At 46.8% G+C, this 21,181-nt stretch overlaps 1 protein-coding gene across 1 annotated transcript in view; it reads left to right on the top strand.

The window, feature by feature from the left end:
* The window catches only part of sac3d1 (SAC3 domain containing 1), a 512,754-nt gene that overhangs the window by 377,098 nt on the left and 114,475 nt on the right, over positions 1 to 21,181 (top strand). The window lies entirely within an intron of this gene.

Raw genomic sequence — 21,181 nt, 5'->3', positions numbered from 1 at the left:
ATCTGCCGCCTTCTGGGCAGCTGCATCCTCAGACCACTCATTTCTGATCTTTGAAATGTACAGTACAGAACAAGCAATTCCTGCCAACCCATCACTGAAAGACCTTCAGCAAGAAATGTCCACAGTCTGCCCATTTTCACTGCTTTAGCTGTCATTTGGCTGCAGCAGCAGGAGGTGGAGATTTATACAAATGGTGTGAACAGTTTGGATGAAATATTTTGTGGCAAGTGAGAAATTTTAGTGTGAGAAACTGCCCCTCCCATCTCCTCACCCTCTATGGCTCTGCAACAGCTGGGAATAATACTGTGTAAAGCTGCAGGATCTGTAACTGTCTGTACAGCTGTGTCTGTGTATCTGTCAGCAATGAATATTTTACCATCTACTTGACTCGGTTTGGTTAGTGAACTCTGTACATTGAGAGTTAAAGGTGCCAGCTACGGCTCAGTGGGTAGCACCCTCTCCTCTGAATTAGAATGTCGTAGGTTCAAGACACACTCCAAGGACTTGAACACATAATCCGGACTGACGCTCCCATCGCAGTGCTGCACTGTCGGATGAGACATTAAACCAAGGCCACATCTGCCCCTCAGGATGATCTTATTGCTGTTGTGGGAGCTTGTTCTGTGCATTGTGACTACTGTACCTCATAGTTTATAACAGGGGCTGTACTCACTGCATAGTATTCTAAAATAAAATGCAGCACTGCCCCTCCATGAAAAGGCCAGACACTGATTGAGGTGAGTTAACTGCTCCCAAAACACAATCCATACTCAAGCCTTAGAATCTGACACATTCATGTATCATTCAAATACAGAGTCAGCAAAAAACAGCCTGTCAGTGAGTGTAAACAGCTTTCCAGTAATCAGCCCATAATAATCCCATTAAATGACACTGGAAAACCATCACTGCTTCCTTTTCGAAGATTGATTTGCTAACACTTGTTTTCTGTGGCTATTTTATTTTAATGGTTAACCATTTCCTTCAGCTGGAATGTCAACAACTCATCAGCAATTTGACTGATATCCTGCTGTACCTCCCAAGTGCCTTTCAGATTGTCTAATCTATCCTCACCACCTCCCCTCTCTCCCATCACAGTCCTATCACCTCCTCCCCATTCCTCACCCCCATCTCAGCCCTGTCACCTCCTCCCCCTCACCCTACCTCAATCCTATCACCTCCTCCCCCTCCCCCAACCTCAATCCTATCACCTCCTCCCCCTCCCCACCCCCATCTAAGCCCTGTCACCTCCTCCCCCTCCCCAACCTCAATCCTATCACCTCCTCCCCCAACCTCAATCCTATCACCTCCTCCCCCTCCCCCAACCTCAATCCTATCAGATAAAAACAAAAAGCTAAAAGCTACTGCGGATGCTGGAAATCCAAAACAAAATAAAAACAGAATTACCTGGAAAAACTCAGCAAGTCTGGCAGCATCGGCGGAGAAGAAATCAGTCAACGTTTCGAGCCCTCATGGCCCTTCAGCAGAACTGAAGCATAGTTTCAACAAGGGAGAAATATAAATTGGTTTAAGGTGGGTGGGGGGGAAGAGACACATTGAGGGTGTGGTGTGAGCAGATAATCAAAAGATGTCAGAGACAAAAGGGTCAAAGAGGTGTTGAAGGTGGCGGTCTTTGTCTGAGAAAAGTGCTAATTAAGAATGCAAGACCTCCTCCCTCTCCCCCACCTCAATCCTATCACCTCCTCCCCCTCCCCCACCTCAGTCCTATCACCACCTCCCTCTCCGCTCCCCCCCCCCAACTCAGTCCTATCATCGCCTTCCCCTCTGTAGAGATGTACTATTGAGAGGCTTCTTTAGATGAACAACAAACTTTATTTACAGAACTGCTAACCACTAGCAAAGCACACCCCCAGACTAGGAAAACTCCACCCCTTAGGAGATTCCCCATGCTCGGTGTTGATTGGCTGTTCTGACTACGTGACACTGAGTCAGTAAGGCTAGCCTTAAATCAACAATCACCACATCTCTTCCCCCTTTAATTCCTTGTTTTACATTCCTTACCCAAATTATTTTGTACAGGTGAATAGAAAACGATATCAAAAATCTTAGAAATAATCACACTTGCACTTTCTCTTGAATTCAGATTATACACTTATACATATAGGTCCTGTAATTACAAATCAAATCATTGAGGGGTTTTTATGTTTCGGGTAGACCGGCATAACTCTATAGCCTGAGGCTCTTCCACAGGATCAACATTAACAGGAACTGCAATAACGGGTACCTCTTTTGGCACAGGCAGTTCATCACTATTTGATTCAATGAAGATTTGCTCCCAATGCGGTCTCCTCTACATTGGAGAGACCAAACGCAGACTTGGTGACCGCTTTGCGGAACACCTTCGGTCTGTCCGCAAGCATGACCCAGACCTCCCTGTCGCTTACCATTTCAACACTCCACCCTGCTCTCACGCCCACATGTCCGTCCTTGGCCTGCTGCAATGTTCCAGTGAAGCTCAATGCAAACTGGAGGAACAGCACCTCATCTTCCGACTAGGCACTTTACAGCCTTCCGGACTGAATATTGAGTTCAACAACTTTGGATCATGAACTCTCTCCTCCATCCCCACCCACTTTCCGATCCCCCTTTTTCCAATAATTTATATATTTTTCTTTCCCCACCTATTTCCATTATTTTTAAATGTATTTCCATTCATTGTTTTATCTCTATCTTTTAGCCTATTTTGATCCCTTCCCCCCACCCCACCCCCACTAGGGCTATGTGTATTTTGCTCGTCCTGCTTTCTACCCTTAATGTCACCATTAGCACATTTCTTAGCTAATATCACTACCGTCAACACCTCTTTGTCCTTTTGTCTATGACATCTTTTGGTTATCTCCACCTATCACTGGCCCTCTATCCAGCTCTACCTGTCCCACCCCCACCCCCCCTTAAACCAGCTTATATTTCACCTCTTTTCTATTTTTCCTTAGTTCTGATGAGGAGTCATTCAGACTCGAAATGTTAACTGTATTCCTCTCCGCAGACGCTGTCAGACCTGCTGAGTTTTTCCAGGTATTTTTGTTTTTGTTTTGGATTTCCAGCATCCGCAGTTTTTTGTTTTTATCTTAAGACATCAGTTATGTCCATAACAGGTCGATCAGGTACTTCAGTGCTTACGGGTTTCATAACATTCCTTTGTGGCAACACTGACTGTGTGGAAGAATCTCCCTGCTCCTCAGGTGATACATGTGTTTACGAACAACCCGGCCTTCCACATCTACTTGGTATGAAAGGGGTCCAGTCTCACAAACAATAATCCCCGGGATCCAGCTCGGATCGCAACCAACTTTCTTACATATACGGCTTCATCTACCATAAATTTCCGGGCTCTACTATGCAAATCGTGACTTGTTATCTGATTACCTTGGTTCTTCTCTACCCTCCCTGGCAAATTTGGAAATATGAGGCTCAGTCTCGTTCTGAGATGACGCTTCATATACAGTTCTGCTGGTGGAACACCTGTTGTTGTATGTGGAGACGTGCAGTAGCTAAGAAGGAAGTGTGAGATTTTGGTTTCCAAGGTTCCATCCGACAATTTTTTTAGTCCTGACTTGAAAGTTTGCATGGCTCTCTTGGCTAGTCCGTTTGATGCTGGGTGGTAAGGCTCAGCTTGGATGTGTTTAACACCGTTAAACACTGGTGAAGTTCTGAAATTCAGCACTTGTAAATATGGGTCCATTGTCTGATACAGTGACTTTAGGCAATCTGTGAGTCAAAAAGCACTGGCGTAACTTTTTGATGGTAGCATGCGATGTAGGTGATTTCACCTCAAAAATCTTCATCCATTTTGAATGTGCATTCAAAGGATCATCCTCCACTATTTCCGCCAACTCCAGCATGATGCCACCACCAAACACATCCCTCAACCCCCTGTCAGCATTCTGTAGGGACCCTCTGGTCCACTCCCGGATACTCTGGTCCACTCCTCCATCACCCCCAACACCTCATCCCCTTCCCATGGCACCTTCCTATGCAATCGCATATATCCTCCCTCCTCACCGCCCAAGGGCCCAAATACTCCTTTCAGGTGAAGCTGTGCTTCACTTGCACCTCCTTCAATTTGGTCTACTGCATTCATTTCTCCAAAGGCGGTCTCCTCTACATCGGGGAAACCAAACGCATACTGGGTGACCGCTTTGCGTCACACCTTTGGTCTGTCTGCAAGCATGGCCCAGACCTTCCTGTCTCTTGCCATTTCAACATACCATCCTGCTCTCATGTCCACATGTCCGTCCTTGGCCTGCTGCAATGTTCCAGTGAGGCCCAACGCAAACTGGAGGAACAGCACCTCATCTTCCGATTAGGCACTTTACAGCCTTCCGCACTTAACATTGAGTTCAACAACTTCAGACCATGAACTCTCTCCTCCATCCTCACCCCTTTTTAAAATTTTTAAATTTTTCATTTACTTATTTTTATTCATTGTTTTATCCCCCCTTTTTTATCCCTTGATCTATCCTTTTCCCGAACCACTGCCCACTCCCCCCGCCCCACCCCAAAAGGGCCATCTGTTACTAATTCTATGTTGGTCTTTCACAGAGTGCTGACCCTTGTTCTGCTATTCACACATTCGGCTTTCTTACCTTTATGCCACTATCAGCACCTTCTTTAGTCTTTACCACCACTAATAACATTCCCTTTGTTTTGGGTCCATGACATCTTTGTCAGTCTCTCCTCAGCCCCCACCTATTGCTGATCTTCTATCCAGCTTCACCTGCTCCATCCCCCTTAAACAGTGTACATTTCATCACATTTCTACTTCTCTTTAGCTCTGAAGAAGAATCAAATGGACTCGAAATGTTAAGATAACAGCAAAATACCGCGGATGCTGGAAATCTAGAACAAAAACAAAAATACCTGGAAAAACTCTCCGTAGATGCTGTCAGACCTGCTGAGATTTTCCAGCATTTTCTGTGCTTCTATTCTATATGGATCCACATCACTGCGTCTACATGGTGCCCCAGATAGGAACCTCGGTGCTTGGTAAGTGCAGTTCACTCTTTTTAGATGAACTCCAGCTTCCAGAAATCTTTTTAATACCTCCTCAAAATTTGCTAAATGCTCGGTCTCTGTCAATCCAGTCATGAGGACATAGTCAAGGTGTACTGCGACCTGTGGTAATCCCTGTAGCAAACTCTCCATCATCCTTTGAAATATTGCACATGCCGAGGACACGCCAAAAGGTGGGTGCGTATGCTGGAATAGGCCTTTGTGTGTGTTTACTGTGACATACCCCCGGGATGTGTTCTCTAACTCGAGTTGCTGGTACGTGTGGCTCATACCCAGCTTAGTGTAGGATTGACCTCCTGCCAGCCTTGCTCACAAGTGTTCAATTCTTGGAATTGGACACTTATCCAACTTGGCGGCCTGATTAACTGTCAGCTTATAATCGCCGCGAATGCGGATGGTCTTATCCGGTTTCATTACAGGGATGATAATGGAAATGTCTGTATGATGCCTCGTTCCTCCAACCTGTTTAACTCAGCATCCACCTTTTCTCTTAAGGCATATGGTACCGGTCTTGCCTTAAAAAATCAGGGAGTTGCCTCTGGTTCAGCATAAATCTTGGTTTGCAAGCCTTTGATTTTTCCTAATTCGTTGCAAAAGATGCTGTCGTATTTTTTAACAATTCTAGCAGTCCTCCTGCCCGCACTTGAAAAATCTCGGACTGATTTAACTTGATTTCTTTTAGCCAATCACGGCCCAGAAGGCTTGGTCCTTCCCCAGTCACTATTATTACTGGGAGCTGGGCTGACGGCTGCCCATAGCTCACAGGTACCATGGCGGTGCTTTTTACTTTTATGGCTTCTCCCATGTAAGTCTTCAGCTGGGCAGAAGTTCTCTCCAGGCTCAAGGGTTGGGTACCTTCTCTCAGGTACTGAAATGTGTGCTCACCCAACACTGTGGCTGATATCCCTGTATCCACCTCCATAACTAGAGGCTTCCCATTTATGTGGAGTGTGACAGTAATAGGGTTTGCCTTGATGGCTTTAAGAATAAAAAGAGAGTGAATGTCAGAATCAGTTATTTCAGGCTCTTTCACATTATGTACTTCTAACATCTTTGCTGGCTGGTTACTTGGCAGTCTAGACTTAGCTCTGCACTGCTTCATCAAATGTCCTCTTTTGCGACAGTAATAACACTCGGCCTCCTTAAATCCACATGTTTCAGGAGTGCAGTTACTCCCAAATCAGTAACATTCCAACTTCAGGAGCGCTGTCTGATTGCCTCCAGAATATTTTTTTGATTTCTGGGTGATTGGGAATGATTCCCACTTCGCGGCTGCTTCAGCGGTTTTGGTGCCATGCCTGGCTGCAGGTTCCCGCCCTAACTGGTAAATGGCGCCATTTTTGCAAGCTCTGTAGCTTCTGCAAATCTTCTTCAGCGCTTTCCACGGCCAGGGCTATTTCCATTGCTCGTTTAAAATTTATATTGACTTCTGCCAGCATTCAATGCTGAATGGCGTCGTTGCACATGCCACAAACTAACCGATCCCATAGCATGTTGGTCAAGGTCGCTCCGAAATCACAATGCTCTGACAATTGCTTCAACTTAGCAATATAAGTCGCGATTGATTTGCCTGGGGCCCTCACCCTTGTATTAAATTTGAATCTTTGCATAATGACTGATGGTTCGGGTTTAAAATGTCTCTTCACTAAATCCATGAACTCACTGAACGATTTAGAGTCGGGCATGCTTGGGACTGTGAGACTGCGAATAAGGTTATAGGTTTGACTCCCACAGACTCTCAAGAGAATTGCTTTGCACTTTGCCTCCTCCCCTATTTCATTGGCCTGGAAATAAAACCCAAGGCGCTTGATGTATTGAGTCCAGTCCTCCATGGAGGAGTCAAATGGGTCGATCCTCCCAAAGTGAGGCATCCAGGTGAGTATATATTTTTTCCCTTCTTTAAAACAAGATACTCACAGTTGTAGAGTGAGAGGCAGTGCCAGGATCATTAATCCTCGTCACCAGGTGTAGAGATGTACTACCAAGAAGCTTCTTTAGTTCAACAATGAACTTTATTTTCAGAGCTGCTGGATTAGCTGCAGGCCTCTGCCAAAGCTACAACACACACCCCCAGACTAGGAAAACTCCATCCCTTATGAGATTCCCCACGCTCAGTGTTGATTGGCTGTTTAGACCATGTGACCCTTAGTCAGTAAGGCTGACCTTAGAGCAACAATCACCACTCTCTCCCATTTCAGTCCTATCACCGCCTCCCCCCATCTCAGTCCTATCACCACCCTCCACTTCCCACCATCTCAGTCCTATCACTGCTGCCCCCTCCCCCATCTCAGTCCTATCACTGCTGCCCCCTCCCCCATCTCAGTCTTATCACTGCTGCCCCCTCATCCCATCTCAGTCCTATCACTGCCTCCCTCTCCCCATCTCATACCTATCACCCCTCCCCTTCCCCCAAACTCAGTCCTATCTCCAACTCCCCCTTCTCAGTCTGATCACCCCCCCTCCCCACAATCTCATTCGTATCACCCCTCCCCCTCCCTTCCATCTCAGTCCTATCACCCCCATCCCGCTCCCTCTCCATCCCCATCTCAGTCCTATCACCGCCCCCCTCCATCTCCATCCCCATCTCAGTCCTATCACCGCCCCCCTCCATCTCCATCTCAATGTCACTCAAATTCTCGCCCAATGTCTCTGTTACGTCCAGGCTCAACTATTCCAATGCTCTCCTGGCTGGTCTCTCACCTCCCAGAAACTTCAGCTCATCCAAAACGGTATCAGCTCCATTCACCCATCACCCTTGTGCTCACTGACCTACACTGGCTCTCAGCCTGGAAAGGCCTCAATTTTGAAATTTTCATCCTTGCTTTCCAATCCCCCCCATGGCCTCTCTCCTCTCTATCTCCATAACCTCCTCCAGCTCCACAACCCTCCGAGATCTTTGCATTCCTCTAATTCTGGACTCTTGAGCACTCTCGATTTTAATCACCGCACCATTGGCGGCCGTGCCTTCAGCTGCCTGAGCCCCAAGCTAAACCCCTCCCTAAACCTCTGCAGCTCTCCACTTCCCTCTCTTTCTTGAAAACTCTCCCATATATCCAGCTTTTTGACCAAACTACTTGTTTTCCTCCTAAAATCTCCTTGATTCAGGGTCCACTGTCATCTGATGTGCCTCTCTGACCTGTCTTGATGAGGGGGTGGTGAGGGAGACACCGAGCACTGATACATATAGATCGATGAGAAAGGGGTGTGGGGTGATCGAGGATTGGACAATCTACAGTGTAGCAGTGAGGTTACTTGGACCTGAGCAATCTCTGTAAAGAGAGGCTGCAGAGAAGGGAGTGTAAAGACAGTGTGTAACTGAATTAGCCCAGCTCTGTGTTGAGTTTGTTAATCTGAGAGGTTAGGTGCTCAGGTTGGACATCGCGTTAATCAGACCTCTCACTCTCTCTCTCTACTACTACTCCCAGGTGACAATATTCTGCCAATACTCTGTCCACAGCAATTTAGGCAAAATTGTGAAGCATCCATAGAACCCATACCCCAGTGAGAGTCAGTGTGTGTGGAACCCGTACCCCAGGGAGAGTCAGTGTGTGTGGAACCCGTACCCCAGGGAGAGTCAGTGTGTGTGGAACCCGTACCCCAAGTGAGTGTCAAAATCTATGGACATTGCAATTGATCCCACTCTCAACCAAGCTCCCCACCCACTCCTCCCTGAGAGCAGCACTGGACTGTGGGCTTCCCGACTGCCAGGTAGTTTCTGTACTCAAGGACTTTTCTTCATTTCAGGCTATTTGACCAAGGAGAGTCTCAAAGCTAAGAAAAATCCTTCCTCAGCCAATGTCTGAACAGATTCAGGGATCCAGGCTGCTCACATAAATTGAAAAGGAACAAACCACTTGTTTGCATTTCTACATAGCATTTCACTGCCTCAGAACATCCTAAAGTGTTTCACAGCCAGTGTACCTGATGTCTTTGAATAGGAGCCCTGGGATTTTTCACATTGGCTGAAGCCTCGATTTAAAGTCTCATCTGAAAGATGGCACCACCAACACTGATGCGCTCCCTCAGCACCGCCCCTCCGACAGCACAGTGCTCCCATGGCACTCCCTCAGCATCGCCCTTCCAACAGCGTGGCGCTCCCTTGGCACCTCCCCTCCAACAGTGCGGTGCTCCCTCGGCACTGTCCCTCTGACTGCGCTGCACACCCTCGGCACCGCCTCTCTGACAGCGCTGTGCACCCTCGGCTCCGTCCCTCCGACTCTTACACTTACCTCAGTTGACTGCAGGTGCCGTGCTCCGTGTCAAGACTCCATTCAGCAAGTGTTTTCTGAAAATACAGACGGCAGATCAGTTTTACTGTGACATCACACAAGCACTGAAAACAAACGTCAGCTTTGAGAATGACCACTAGACGTGGCTAGAGCATTGAACTTCCTCATACTTGAGTCTCAGAGCTCAGATACCTGCTGTCTGGCTACCTCGGCCTGATTCTCTGTGTTTCTTGCTCCCACAGAATAAGGAAATGGCTGCAGGGATGGTGAACAACAGTGGGCGGCAGTTTCTAATTACAGTAAACAGAGCTGGCAGCAGACAGCAAATACTGGGAGTGTTTCTGTTGAACTGCCAACCATCAAACCCTAGAATGACACTGTGTAGAAGGAGTCCATTCGGCCCATTGTGCCTGTGCTGGTTCTTTAGCAGAACTATCCCATTAATCCCACTCTCCTGCTCTTTCCCCATGGCTCTGCACATTATCCCCCTCCAAGTATTTATCCAATTCCTTTTCCAAAGTTATTATTGAATCTGCTTCCACCGCCCTATCAGGCAGCATGTTCCAGATCACAACAACTAATTGTGTAAAAACTTTCTCCTTATCTCTCCCTCTGGTTCTTATACCAATTATCTTCAATCTGCGTCCCTCTGGTTACCGACCCTCCTGCCACTGGAAACAGTTTCTCCTTATTTACTCTATCAAAACTCCTTATAATTTTGCACACCTCTATTAAATCTCCTCTCAACCTCTCTGCTCTAAGGAGAACAATCCCAGCTTCTCCCATAACTGAAGTACTTCATCCCTGGCACCATTCTATAAATCTCCACACCCTCTCCAAGGCCTTGACATTCTTCCCAAAGTGAGGTTCCCATAATCATCCAAAACTACCTCATCTCCCCCCATTAGAAGGGACTCTGTAATATGACTCAGCTCCCTCACTGCTGTGTTTGTGCAGTAGGTTCACATTCCAGTTGCTCCAATCTACCAATCTGCAGGAGACTGGCACAGACCAATGATGCTCAAAGTGCTGCCTGAACACCAGGTAAATGAAACTTAATCACCAGGACAACCCAGGAGAAAAAAGTCAAAGAGACATTCGAGTCATTATGGCACAGAAGAAGGCCATTCAGCCCATTGAGTCCATGCTGGCTCTCTGTAGAGCAATCCAGTCAGTCCCATTCCCCACTTTATCCCCGTAAGCATTGAAGAGAAACTTTCAATGTTTTTGATATTAATTATAAAAAGGTTGATATCAGGAATCATCCAATCTGGTAACAGGGAGGTCTGTTTACTTTCCAATTGACGAAGGGAAGGCAGGATGGGGTGAGCAGAATGTGAAGGGTGTCCAATGGCTGAAGCATGAGGGGGGAAGGCCACCATGACAGTGGATGAGTCTGTGATTGATGGCAGCAGTGTGGAGGCAATTGTTGGGAGGAAGTCCTGAAATGCCTTTAAATACCACCAGCCAGCGTTGGGCACCTTACCTGTCCCAGGCATGGTGTGGGCTCCCCAGAGAGCGCGCTGCCTCTGAAGGCACCAGTGCCCCTGTTTAGAGAGTCATCTCTCTCCAAAAGTGCTCTTGCCTTCAGAGGTAAGTCTATAAGTAATGAGGCTTTGTGGAACTGTGGGCTCTTGTCCAATTGCTCCATTAGTCAGAGAGAGGAGCCATAAACCACGTCTGGGTTGTCTGAATGTTTCACTAAATCACCAAACGCTCCAACCTCTGGCCTGAGGAAACTCCTCCTGCCCTTGGTTCATTGCACTGAATTAACTTTCCTCAGTGATGAGCACAACAGAATACAGTCACACAGTGAGTGACCCTTATCCTGAATAAACAGTGATTCTGTACAGTTACACAGTGAGTGACCCTTACCCTGAATAAACAGCGACTCTGTACAGTTACACAGTGAGTGATCCTTACCCGGCTGAATAAACAAACAGTGACTTAATTAACTACAGAGACAGGTATACTTTAAGAGTTAACCTTCTTTCTCACAACATAGATCATTTCTTTATTGTAAGTAAATGTTTGTGGTTAGTCGGTCACATGAAAAGTTTAGATAAACGCTGGCCAATTTGCTTCTGGCAATCACGAAAGGTAGAAAGGAGATAAGACAGCGTTTATTTAAGGAACCTCTACCCAATTTTTCCTTTTGCCAACATTGCTTTCATATTTACACCAGGACAGGAACCTAGACTTAATTTCAGAACTCCTTTCACAAGCATTAGTGTGATCATGAGAAGCTGAACAGCCACACATCCATCTCCTGTGGATCTTCGTCACATTCGATCAAAACCAAACTTGGATTTTACAAAGTTACAACCTAGAGACAGATCAAACAAATTATTCCAGAGTACAGTGGGGAAACTGCCCATTGGGCAATGGATTCAGGCAGTGAGCTACTGAGCCACATTAACCTAACGCGACAGCAGAAAGGGGACCCACTCCCCATCAGGCGCTTGTTCATTGTTTCCAGGTTTGCTGTTCTCGGGAAACATTTGCTACAATCTTCAGCCAGAAGTGCCGAGTGGATGATCCATCTCGGCCCCCTCCGGAGGTCCCCAGCATCACCCAGATGCCAGTCTTCAGCCAATTCGATTCACTCCACGTGATATCAAGAAACAGCTTGAAAGCACTGGAGACTGCAGAGGTTATGGGCCCTGACAATATTCCGGCAATAGTCCTGAAGTCTTGTGCTCCAAAACTTGCCGCGCCCCGAGCCAAGCTGTTCCAGTACAGCTACAACACTGGCATTGTGGAAAAAGAACAGGTCAAATCCAACCCAGCCAATTACTGCCCCATCAGTCTACTCTCGATCATCAGTAAAATGATGGAAGGGGTCATTGACAGTGCTATCAAGTGGCACTTACTCAGCAATAACCTGCTCACTGATGCTCAGTTTGGGTTCTGCCAGGGTCACTCAGCTCCTGACCTCATTACAGTCTTTGTCCAAACATGGACAAAAGAACTGAACTCAAGAGATGAAGTGAATGATTGCCCTTGACACCAAGGCAGCACTTGACCGAGTGTGGCATCAAGGAGCCCTAGCAAAACTGGAGTCAATGGGGATCGAGGGAAAACTCTCTGCTGGTTGGAGTCATACCTAGCACGACAGAAGATGGTTGTGGTTGTTGGAGGTCAATCATCTCAGTCCAGGGACATAACTGCAGGAGTTCCTCAGGGTAGTATCCTGGGCCCAACCATTTTCAGCTGCTTCATCAATGACCTTCCCTCCATCATAAGGTCAGAATTGGGGATGTTCGCTGATGATTGCACAATGTTCAGCACCATTTACGACTCCTCAGATACTGAAGCTGCCCTTGCCCACATTCAGCAAGACCTGGACAACATTCAGGCTTGGGTAATAAGTGGCAAGTAACATTCACGCCATACAAGTGCCAGACAATGACCATCTCCAAAAAGAGAGAATCCAAACATTTCCCTTGACATTCAATGGCATTACCATCACTGAATCCCCCACTACCAATATCCTGGGGGTTACAAATGACCAGAAATTGGACCAGCTATGTGAATAATGTGGCTATAAGAGCAGGTCAGAGGGTGGGAATTATGTGGCAAGTAACTCACCTCATGACTCTCCAAAGCCTGTCCACCATCTGCAAGGCACAAAGGCACAAGTCAGGAGTGTGATGAAATACTCCCCACTTGCCTGGATGAGTGCAGCTCCAACAACACTCAAGAAGCTTGACACCATCCAGGACATAGGACTTGATTGGCACCACATCCAGCACCTTCAACATTCACTCCCTCCACCACCGACGCACAGTAGCAGCAGTGCATACCATCCACAATTTGCACTGCACCAACTCACCAAGGCTCTTTTGACAGTACCTTCCAAACCCACGACCTCTATATCTAGAAGGACAAGGGCAGCAGTCGCTTGGGAACATCACGAGCTGCAAGCTTCCACCAAGTCACTCACCAAAACAAAAACAGAATTACCTGGAAAAACTCAGCAGGTCTGGCAGCATCGGCGGAGAAGAAATCAGTTAACGTTTCGAGCCTTCATGGCCCTTCGGCAGAACTGAAGCATAGTTAGGAGAAGGGAGAAAAATACTCACCATCCTGACTTGGAAATATATCTCCGTTCCTTCACTGTCGCTGGGTCAAAATCCTGGAACTCCCTCTCTAACAGCACTGTGGGTGTACCTACACCTCATGGACTGCAGCGGTTCAAGAAGGCATCTCACCACCACCTTCTCAAGGGCAATTAGGGATGGGCAATAAATGCTGGCCTAGCTAGCGACGCCCACATGCCATGAAAGAATAAGTTAAAAAAAAGATAAAAGGATTGTTCCAGCACCTGTTGTAACATCTGGCGGTGGAGAGTATGACTTCACACATGGTCCTCTGCCAGGAAGCTGTTTAAATATTTGATGAACTTTGCACAACATTTCAACCTGAGGCCACAACAGCTTTACCTGCAACAACATAAAATTACAAACAAACTGCTCAACAAGATGACACACCTGAAATAAGAAACCATGAACTGGTACATCCACAGCTATACAGCTATAGAGGGAGAAGGCTGACCAGATTCCAGTTCAGTGAAAGAAGCTTCATCGATTTACATTCAAACACTTTTAAACACCCTCAGAGGGAGTCTCACAATCTGACCTGTCTTCATCCGACCAGGAACAATTGTTACTGGACTGAGTCATCACTGCTGGTGCTGAACCTGTTCTCACCCAATATCCACACACAGAGTGCATGGGTCCCCAGATCGGATTGGATCTGGGGTCCCTGACAGGGATCGGGTGTGGGGTGCAGTTCTGCCACATCCAGTCGTGAATGGTGGTGGGCACATAAACAACTCACTGGAGGAGGAGGCTCCACAAATATCCCCATCCTCAATCAGTGCAAAAGATAAGGCTGAAGCATTTGCAACCAGCTTCAGGAAGAAGTGCCGAGTAGATGATCCATCTCAGCCTCCTCCCGAGGTCCCCAGCATCACAGATGCCAGTCTTCAACCAATTCAATTCACTCCACGTGATATCAAGAAATGGCTGATACCACAAAGGCTATGGGCCATGACAACATCCCTTAGTACTAAAGACTTGTGTTCCAGAACTAGCCATCCCCTAGCCAAGCAGTTCCAGTACAGCGACAACACTGGCATCTGATAATGTAGAAAATTTCCCAGGTATTTCCTGTCCACAAAAAGCAGGACAAATCTAACCTGACCTCCACATCAGACTACTCTCAATCAAAGTGATGATGGAAGGTGTCATCAACAGTGCTGTCAAGCAGCTCTTAATCAGCAATAACCTGCTCAGGGTCACTCAGCTCCTGACCTCATCACAGCCTTGGTTCAAATATGAACAAAAGAGCTGAATTACAGAGAAGAGGCAAGAGTAGCTACCCTTGACATCAAGGCTGCATTTGACTGAGTGTGGCATCAAGGAGCCTTGGAAGTCAATGGGAATCAGTGAGAAAACTCTCCACTGGTTGGAGTCATACCTAGCACAGAGGAAGATGGTTATGGTTGTTGGAGGTCAGTCATCTCAGTCCCAGGACATCACTGCAGGAGTTCCTCAGGGTAGTGTCCTAGGCTCAACCATCTTCAGTTGCTTCATCAATGACCTTCCTTCCATCATAAGGTCAGAAGTGGGGATGTTCGCTGATGACTGCACAACGTTCAGCACCATTCATGAAGCCTCAGACACTAAAGCTGTCCATGTCCAAATGCAGCAAGACCTGGACAACATTCAGGCTTGTGCTGGCAAGTGGCAAGTAACATTTGTGCCACACAAGTGCCAGGCAATGACCAACTCCAACAAGCAAGAAGCTAACCATCTCCCCTTGACATTCAATGACATTACCATCGCTGAATCCCCCACTATCAACATCCTGGAGGTTACCATTGACCAGAAACTGAGCTAGACCAGCCAGAGTCTGGTACTGTGGCTAGAAGGGCAGGTCAGAGGCTGGGAATGCTGAGGCAAGTAACTCACCTCCTGTCTTCCCAAAGCTTGTGCACCATCTACAAGACACAAGTCAGGAGTGTGATGGAATGCACTCCACTTGCCTGGATGAGTGCAGCTCCCACAACACTCAGGAAGTTCAAAGTAGCCTGCTTATCGGCACCCCATCCACCACCTTATTCACTCCATCCACCACTGATGCACAGTTACAATTGTGTGTAAAATATACAAGATGCACTGCAGCAACTCACCATGTCTCCTTCAACAGCACCTTCCAAACCCATGACTTCTACCACCTAGACGGACAAGGGCAGCAGACACATGGGAACACCACCACCTGCAAGCACATTCTGCGCCTTTGCCACCCTCAGTGCTTCCTCCAAGTGGTGTTCAACATGGAGAAGTACTGATTCATCAGCTGAGGGGATGGGGGGGGGTGGGGCGTCGTACGCGGTAATCAGCAGGAGGTTTTCTTGCACATGTTTGACCTGACGCTATGAGAGTTCATGGGGTCCAGAGTCGATGCTGAGGACTCCCAGGGCAACTCCCTCCCAACTGTATACCACTGTGTCGCCAGCTCTTCTGGATCTGTCCTGCTGGTGGATAGGACATAACCAGGGATGATGATGGTGGTAAAAACAAAAAGCTAAAAGCTAATGCGGATGCTGGAAATCCAAAACAAAAACAGAATTACCTGGAAAAACTCAGCAGGTCTGGCAGCATCGGTGGAGAAGAAATCAGTTAACGTTTCGAGTCCTCACCACCCTTCGGCAGAACTCTTCTGCCGAAGAGTCGTGAGGACTCGAAACGTTAACTGATTTCTTCTCCACCGATGCTGCCAGACCTGCTGAGTTTTTCCAGGTAATTCTGTTTTTATGATGATGGTGGTGTCTGGGACCTTGTCTGAAAGGTATGATTCCATAATTTGACTATGTCAGGCTGTTACTTGACTAGTCTGTGGGACAGCTCTCCCCATTCTGTTTGTAATGAATGTTAGTGTTAGTAAGGAGGACTTTGCAGGGTCAACAGGGTTGGGTTTGCTGTTATCATTTCCAGTGTCTCGGTCGTTGCAGGGTGGTCCATCTGGTATCATTCCTCATTGACTTTCTAGTTGGTTTGATACAACTGAGTGGCTTGCTAGGCCATTTCAGGGGGGCACTTAAGAGTGGATCTGGACTCACATGTAGGCCAGGCCAGATAAAGACAGCAGATGGGTTTTTACGACAATTGACCTCATTAGACTTCTAAATTCCAGATTTTTTAATTGATTGATTTCAAATTCCACCATCTGCCATGGTGGGATTGGAACCTGCCCAAAGCATTACCTGGGTCTCTGAATTACTAATGCAGTGACAATTATTTTTTTTATACGCTTGTGGGCGTCGCTGGCTAGCACTTATTGCCCATCCCTAATTTTTGAGAGTCGACCACATTGCTGTGGGTCTGGAATCACATGTAGGCAAGACCAGGTAAGGATGGCAGATTTCCTTCCCTAAAGGGCATTAGTGAACCAGATGGGTTTTTACAACAATCCACAATGGTTTCATGGTCATCATTTGACATTTAATTCCAGATTTTTATTGAATTTAAATTCCACCATCTGCCATGGCAGGATTCAAACCTGGGTCCCCAGAGCATTAACCTGGGTCCCTGGATTACTAGTCCAGAGACAATATCACTACGCCATCGCCTCCCCTGTAATGAGTGCACCCAAGTCCCTCTGAACATCAACATTTACAAGTTTGTAATAACTTTTTAAAAATATTTGTTGTTTTTCTTCTTAATATCAAAGTGGACTCATCATGCTCTCTCTCCTCCTCTGAGTTATCTGACCTCCTATCCTCCCTTAGCCTCTCTCTGCAGAGAAATTCCCCTACTCATGTTCACCACTATCCCTTGACCACTGAGGCATCTCTATTCCCACAGTCTCAATCACAGATAAGGCTGTCTCTGATCATTTTCATGAATCCCTCGCCACTCAATCCCTCTTCCAATCCCACTTTCTGTACCTACCCATGGAGTAAAGTTTTCCAAATTACTTATTACTGCATTTTCAAGCAGTCTTTGATCCTCCATTTTCCACAATATTTCACAAGCTTATGATCTGTTCAACCTTTGTCTTGAATGCTGTTATGCTCAGTAAAATTGATTTTCTCTCCCATCCCCCTGTTTTGGTCCCTTCTACACTCTGTCAAATAAAAGGAAACAAATCTGAGGGTACCTTGTGCACCATTGGTTTAGCCACTCATCATCATATTTGACTGGACACTCAGGTCTCATTCTCACCAGCCAAACAGAATCATTAGGAGCATCCTGTTACTTTACTCCCCATGGCTCAGTCCAGTCAGTTACCTATACACAGCAGCTCATCCAAGACACCACGTGAGCAACAACTGATCCGTGGTAGGCCTGTGAGATCCCTTGACAAGGCAGGAAAACCTCAGTGAGACGTCTGATTCCTGATCACTAATATCGCCTCAACAGCTCAACATCTCAGTCTTACTCCAGGCAAAACAGAAGCTTAGTGGAGGTACATAGGGCAACTGGCAACTGTGGAACCGTACCCCAGTAAGAGACAGTGTGTGTGGAACCCGTATCCCAGTGAGAGTCAGTGTGTGTCCCTGGGGTACGGGTTCTACAGTCAGTGTGTTTGGAACCCAGTGAGAGTCATTGTGTGTGAGAGTGACTACTCTTGACATCAAGGCAGCATCAACCGAGTGTGACAACAAGGAGCCCTAGCATAACTGCAGTCAATGTGAATTAGGGGGACAACTCTATGCTTGTTGGAGTCATACCTATCGCAAAGGAAGATGGTTGTGGTTGTTGGAAGTCAATCATCTCAGCTCCAGGACATCACTGCAGGAGTTCCTCAGGGTAGTGTCCTAGGCCCAACCATCTTCAGCTGCTTCATCAGTGACCTTCCTTCCATCATAAGGTCAGAAATAGGGATTTTCGCTGATGCACAATGTTCTGATACTGAAGCAGTCCATGTCCAAATGCAGCAAGACCTGGACAACATCCAGCCTTGGGCTGACAAGAGGCAAGTAACATTCGCGGCACACAAGTGCCAGACAATGACCATCTTCAAGAGAAGAGAATCTAACCATTGCCCCTCCATTAGATTCAAGGTTGTTATGGAAAAGGACAAGGATGGGCCAGAAATCAGAGTTCTGAATTGAAGGAAGGCCAATTTTAGTAAGATCAGATATGATTTGGCCAGAGTGGATTGGGAGCAGCTACTTTTAGGTAAATCTGCATCAGAGCAGTGGGATTCATTCAAGAAGGAAATAGGGAGAGTACAGGGCCAACATAATCCAGTAAAGATAACCAACAAATCCAGGGAACCATGGATGTTGAGGGATATACAGGATTGGATAAAGAGAAAAAGGGAGGCTTATGGCAGATACCGAGGGCTTAAAACAGCGGAAGTATAGAATGTGTAGGGGGAGAACTTAAAAAGGAAATTAGGAGAGCAAAAAGGGGGCATGAGAAAACATTGGCAGGTAACATAAAGGAAAATCCAAAGTTATTTTACAAGTACATTAAGAGTAAGAGGATAACTAGGGAAAGAGTTGGGTCCATTAAGGACCATAGTGTTAATTTGTGTGTAGAGCCAGAAGACGTAGGTAGGGTTTTAAAGGAATACTTTGTGTTGGTGTTCATAAGTGAGAGGGACGACGCGGGTATGGAAATCAGGCAGAAGGACTATGATATAATTAAATAAATTAGCATAGAAAGGGAGGAGGTTCTAAGTGGTCTGGCAAGTTTTATCTAAAAATAGATAAATCCCCAGGCCTGGTTGAAATGTATCCCAGGCTGTTGAGTGAAGCAAGGGAGGAGATAGCAGGGGCGCTGGCAATAATTTTCAATATCTCTTTGGCCACAGGAGAGGTGCCCAGAAGACTGGCGGACAGCCAATGTGGTACCGTTATTCAAGGAGGGACAAAGAGATAAACCAGGAAACTACCAGTCAGTCTAACCTCAGTGGTGGGGAAACTATTGGAAGCAATTCTGAGGGACAGAATTAATCTACACTTGGAGAGGCAGGGATTAATCAAGGACAGTCAGCATGGTTTTGTTAAGGGGAGGTCATGTCTGACCAATTTGATTGAATTTTTTGAAGAGGTGACCAGGTGTGTAGATGAGGGCAATGAATTTGACGTAGTCAACTTGGACTTCAGCAAGGCTTTTGATAAGGTCCCGCATGGGAGACTGATAAGGAAGGTAAGAGCCCATGGGATCCAAGGCAATTTGGCAAATTGTATCCAGAATTGGCTGAATGGCAGGGTGATGGTCGAGGGGTGTTTTTGTGACTGGATGCCTGTGTCCAGTGGGGTTCCACAGGGATCAGTGTTGAGTCCCTTGCTGTTTGTGGTATATATAAATGATTTAGACTTGATTGTAGGAGGGTTGATCAGTAAGTTAGTGGATGACACGAAAATTGGTGAGGTGGTAAATAGTGAGGAGGATAGCCTTAGATTACAGGAGGATTTAGACGGGCTGGTCAGTTGGGCTGATCAGTGGCAAATGGAATTTAATCCGGATAAGTGTGAGGTGATGCACTTGGGCAGGACAAACAAGGCACGGGAATACACAATGAATGGTAGGACCCTGGGAAGCACCGAGGATCAGAGGGACCTTGGTGTGCATGTCCACCGGTCCCTTAAAGTAATGGGACAGGTAGATAAGGTGGTTAAGAGGGCATATGGGATACTTGCCTTTATTAGCCGAGGCATAGAATATAAGAGCAGGGAGGTTATGCTGGAACTGTATAAAACGTTGGTTAGGCCACAGCTAGAGTATTGTGTGCAGTTCTGGAATCCACTTTATAGGAAGGATGTGATTGCACTCGAGAGAGTGCAGAGGAAATTTACCAGGATGTTGCCTGGGCTGGAGAGTTTTAGTTATGAGGAGAGATTGGATAGACTGGGGTTATTTTCCCTGCAGCAGAGGAGATTGAGGGGGGACATGATTGAGGTGTATAAAATTATGAGGGGCATAGATAGGGTAGACAGGAAGGAACTTTTCCCCTTGGTGGAGGGATCAATAACCAGGGGGCAAAGATTTAAGATAAGGGGCAGGAGGTTTAGAGGGGATGTGAGGAAGAATTTTTTCACCCAGAGGGTGGCGGGAATCTGGAGCTCACTGCCTGAAAGGGTGGCAGAGACAGAAACCCTCATAACATTTAAGAAGTATTTGGATGTGCACTTGCAATGCCATGGCATACAAGGCTATGGGCCTAGTGCTGGAAAATGGGATTAGAATAGTTCGGCACTTGTTTGACTGGCGCAGACTCGATGGGCCAAAGGGCCTTTTTCTGTGCTGTAGACCTCTATGACTTCACATTCAGTGGCATTACCATCACTGAATCCCCCACTATCAACATCCTGGGGGTTACCATTGACCAGAAACTGAACTGGACGAGCCATATAAATGCTGTGGCTATTAGAGCAGGTCAGAGGCTAGGAATCCTGAGGCAATTAACTCACTTCCTGACTCCCCAAAGCCTGTCCACAATCTACAAGGCACAAGTCAGGAGTGTGATGGAATACTCTCCGCTTACCTGGGTGAGTGCAGCTCCAACAACACTCATGAAGCTCAACGCTATCCAGGACAAAGGAGCCTACTTGATTGGTACCCCACCCACAAACATTCACTCCCCCCACCACTGACGCACAGTGGCAGCAGTGTGTACCATCTACAATATGCGCTGCAGGAACTCACGAAGGCTCCTTGGACAACATCTTCCAAACTCACCAACCTCTACCATCTAGGAGGACAAGGGCAGCAGATAGATGGGAACACCACCACCTGGAAGTTCCCCTCCAAGCCACTCACCATCCTGACTTGGAAATATATCGCCGTTCCTTCACTGTCGCTGGGTCAAAATCCTGGAACTTCCTCTCTAACAGCACTGTTGGTGTACCTACAACAGATGGACTGCAGCGGTTCAAGAAGGCAGCTCACCATCAC

This window comes from Cetorhinus maximus, chromosome 13, assembly GCF_964194155.1.
Source record: "Cetorhinus maximus chromosome 13, sCetMax3.hap1.1, whole genome shotgun sequence".
Lineage (NCBI taxonomy): Eukaryota > Metazoa > Chordata > Chondrichthyes > Lamniformes > Cetorhinidae > Cetorhinus > Cetorhinus maximus.
This window is presented reverse-complemented; position numbering and strand designations above follow the sequence as displayed.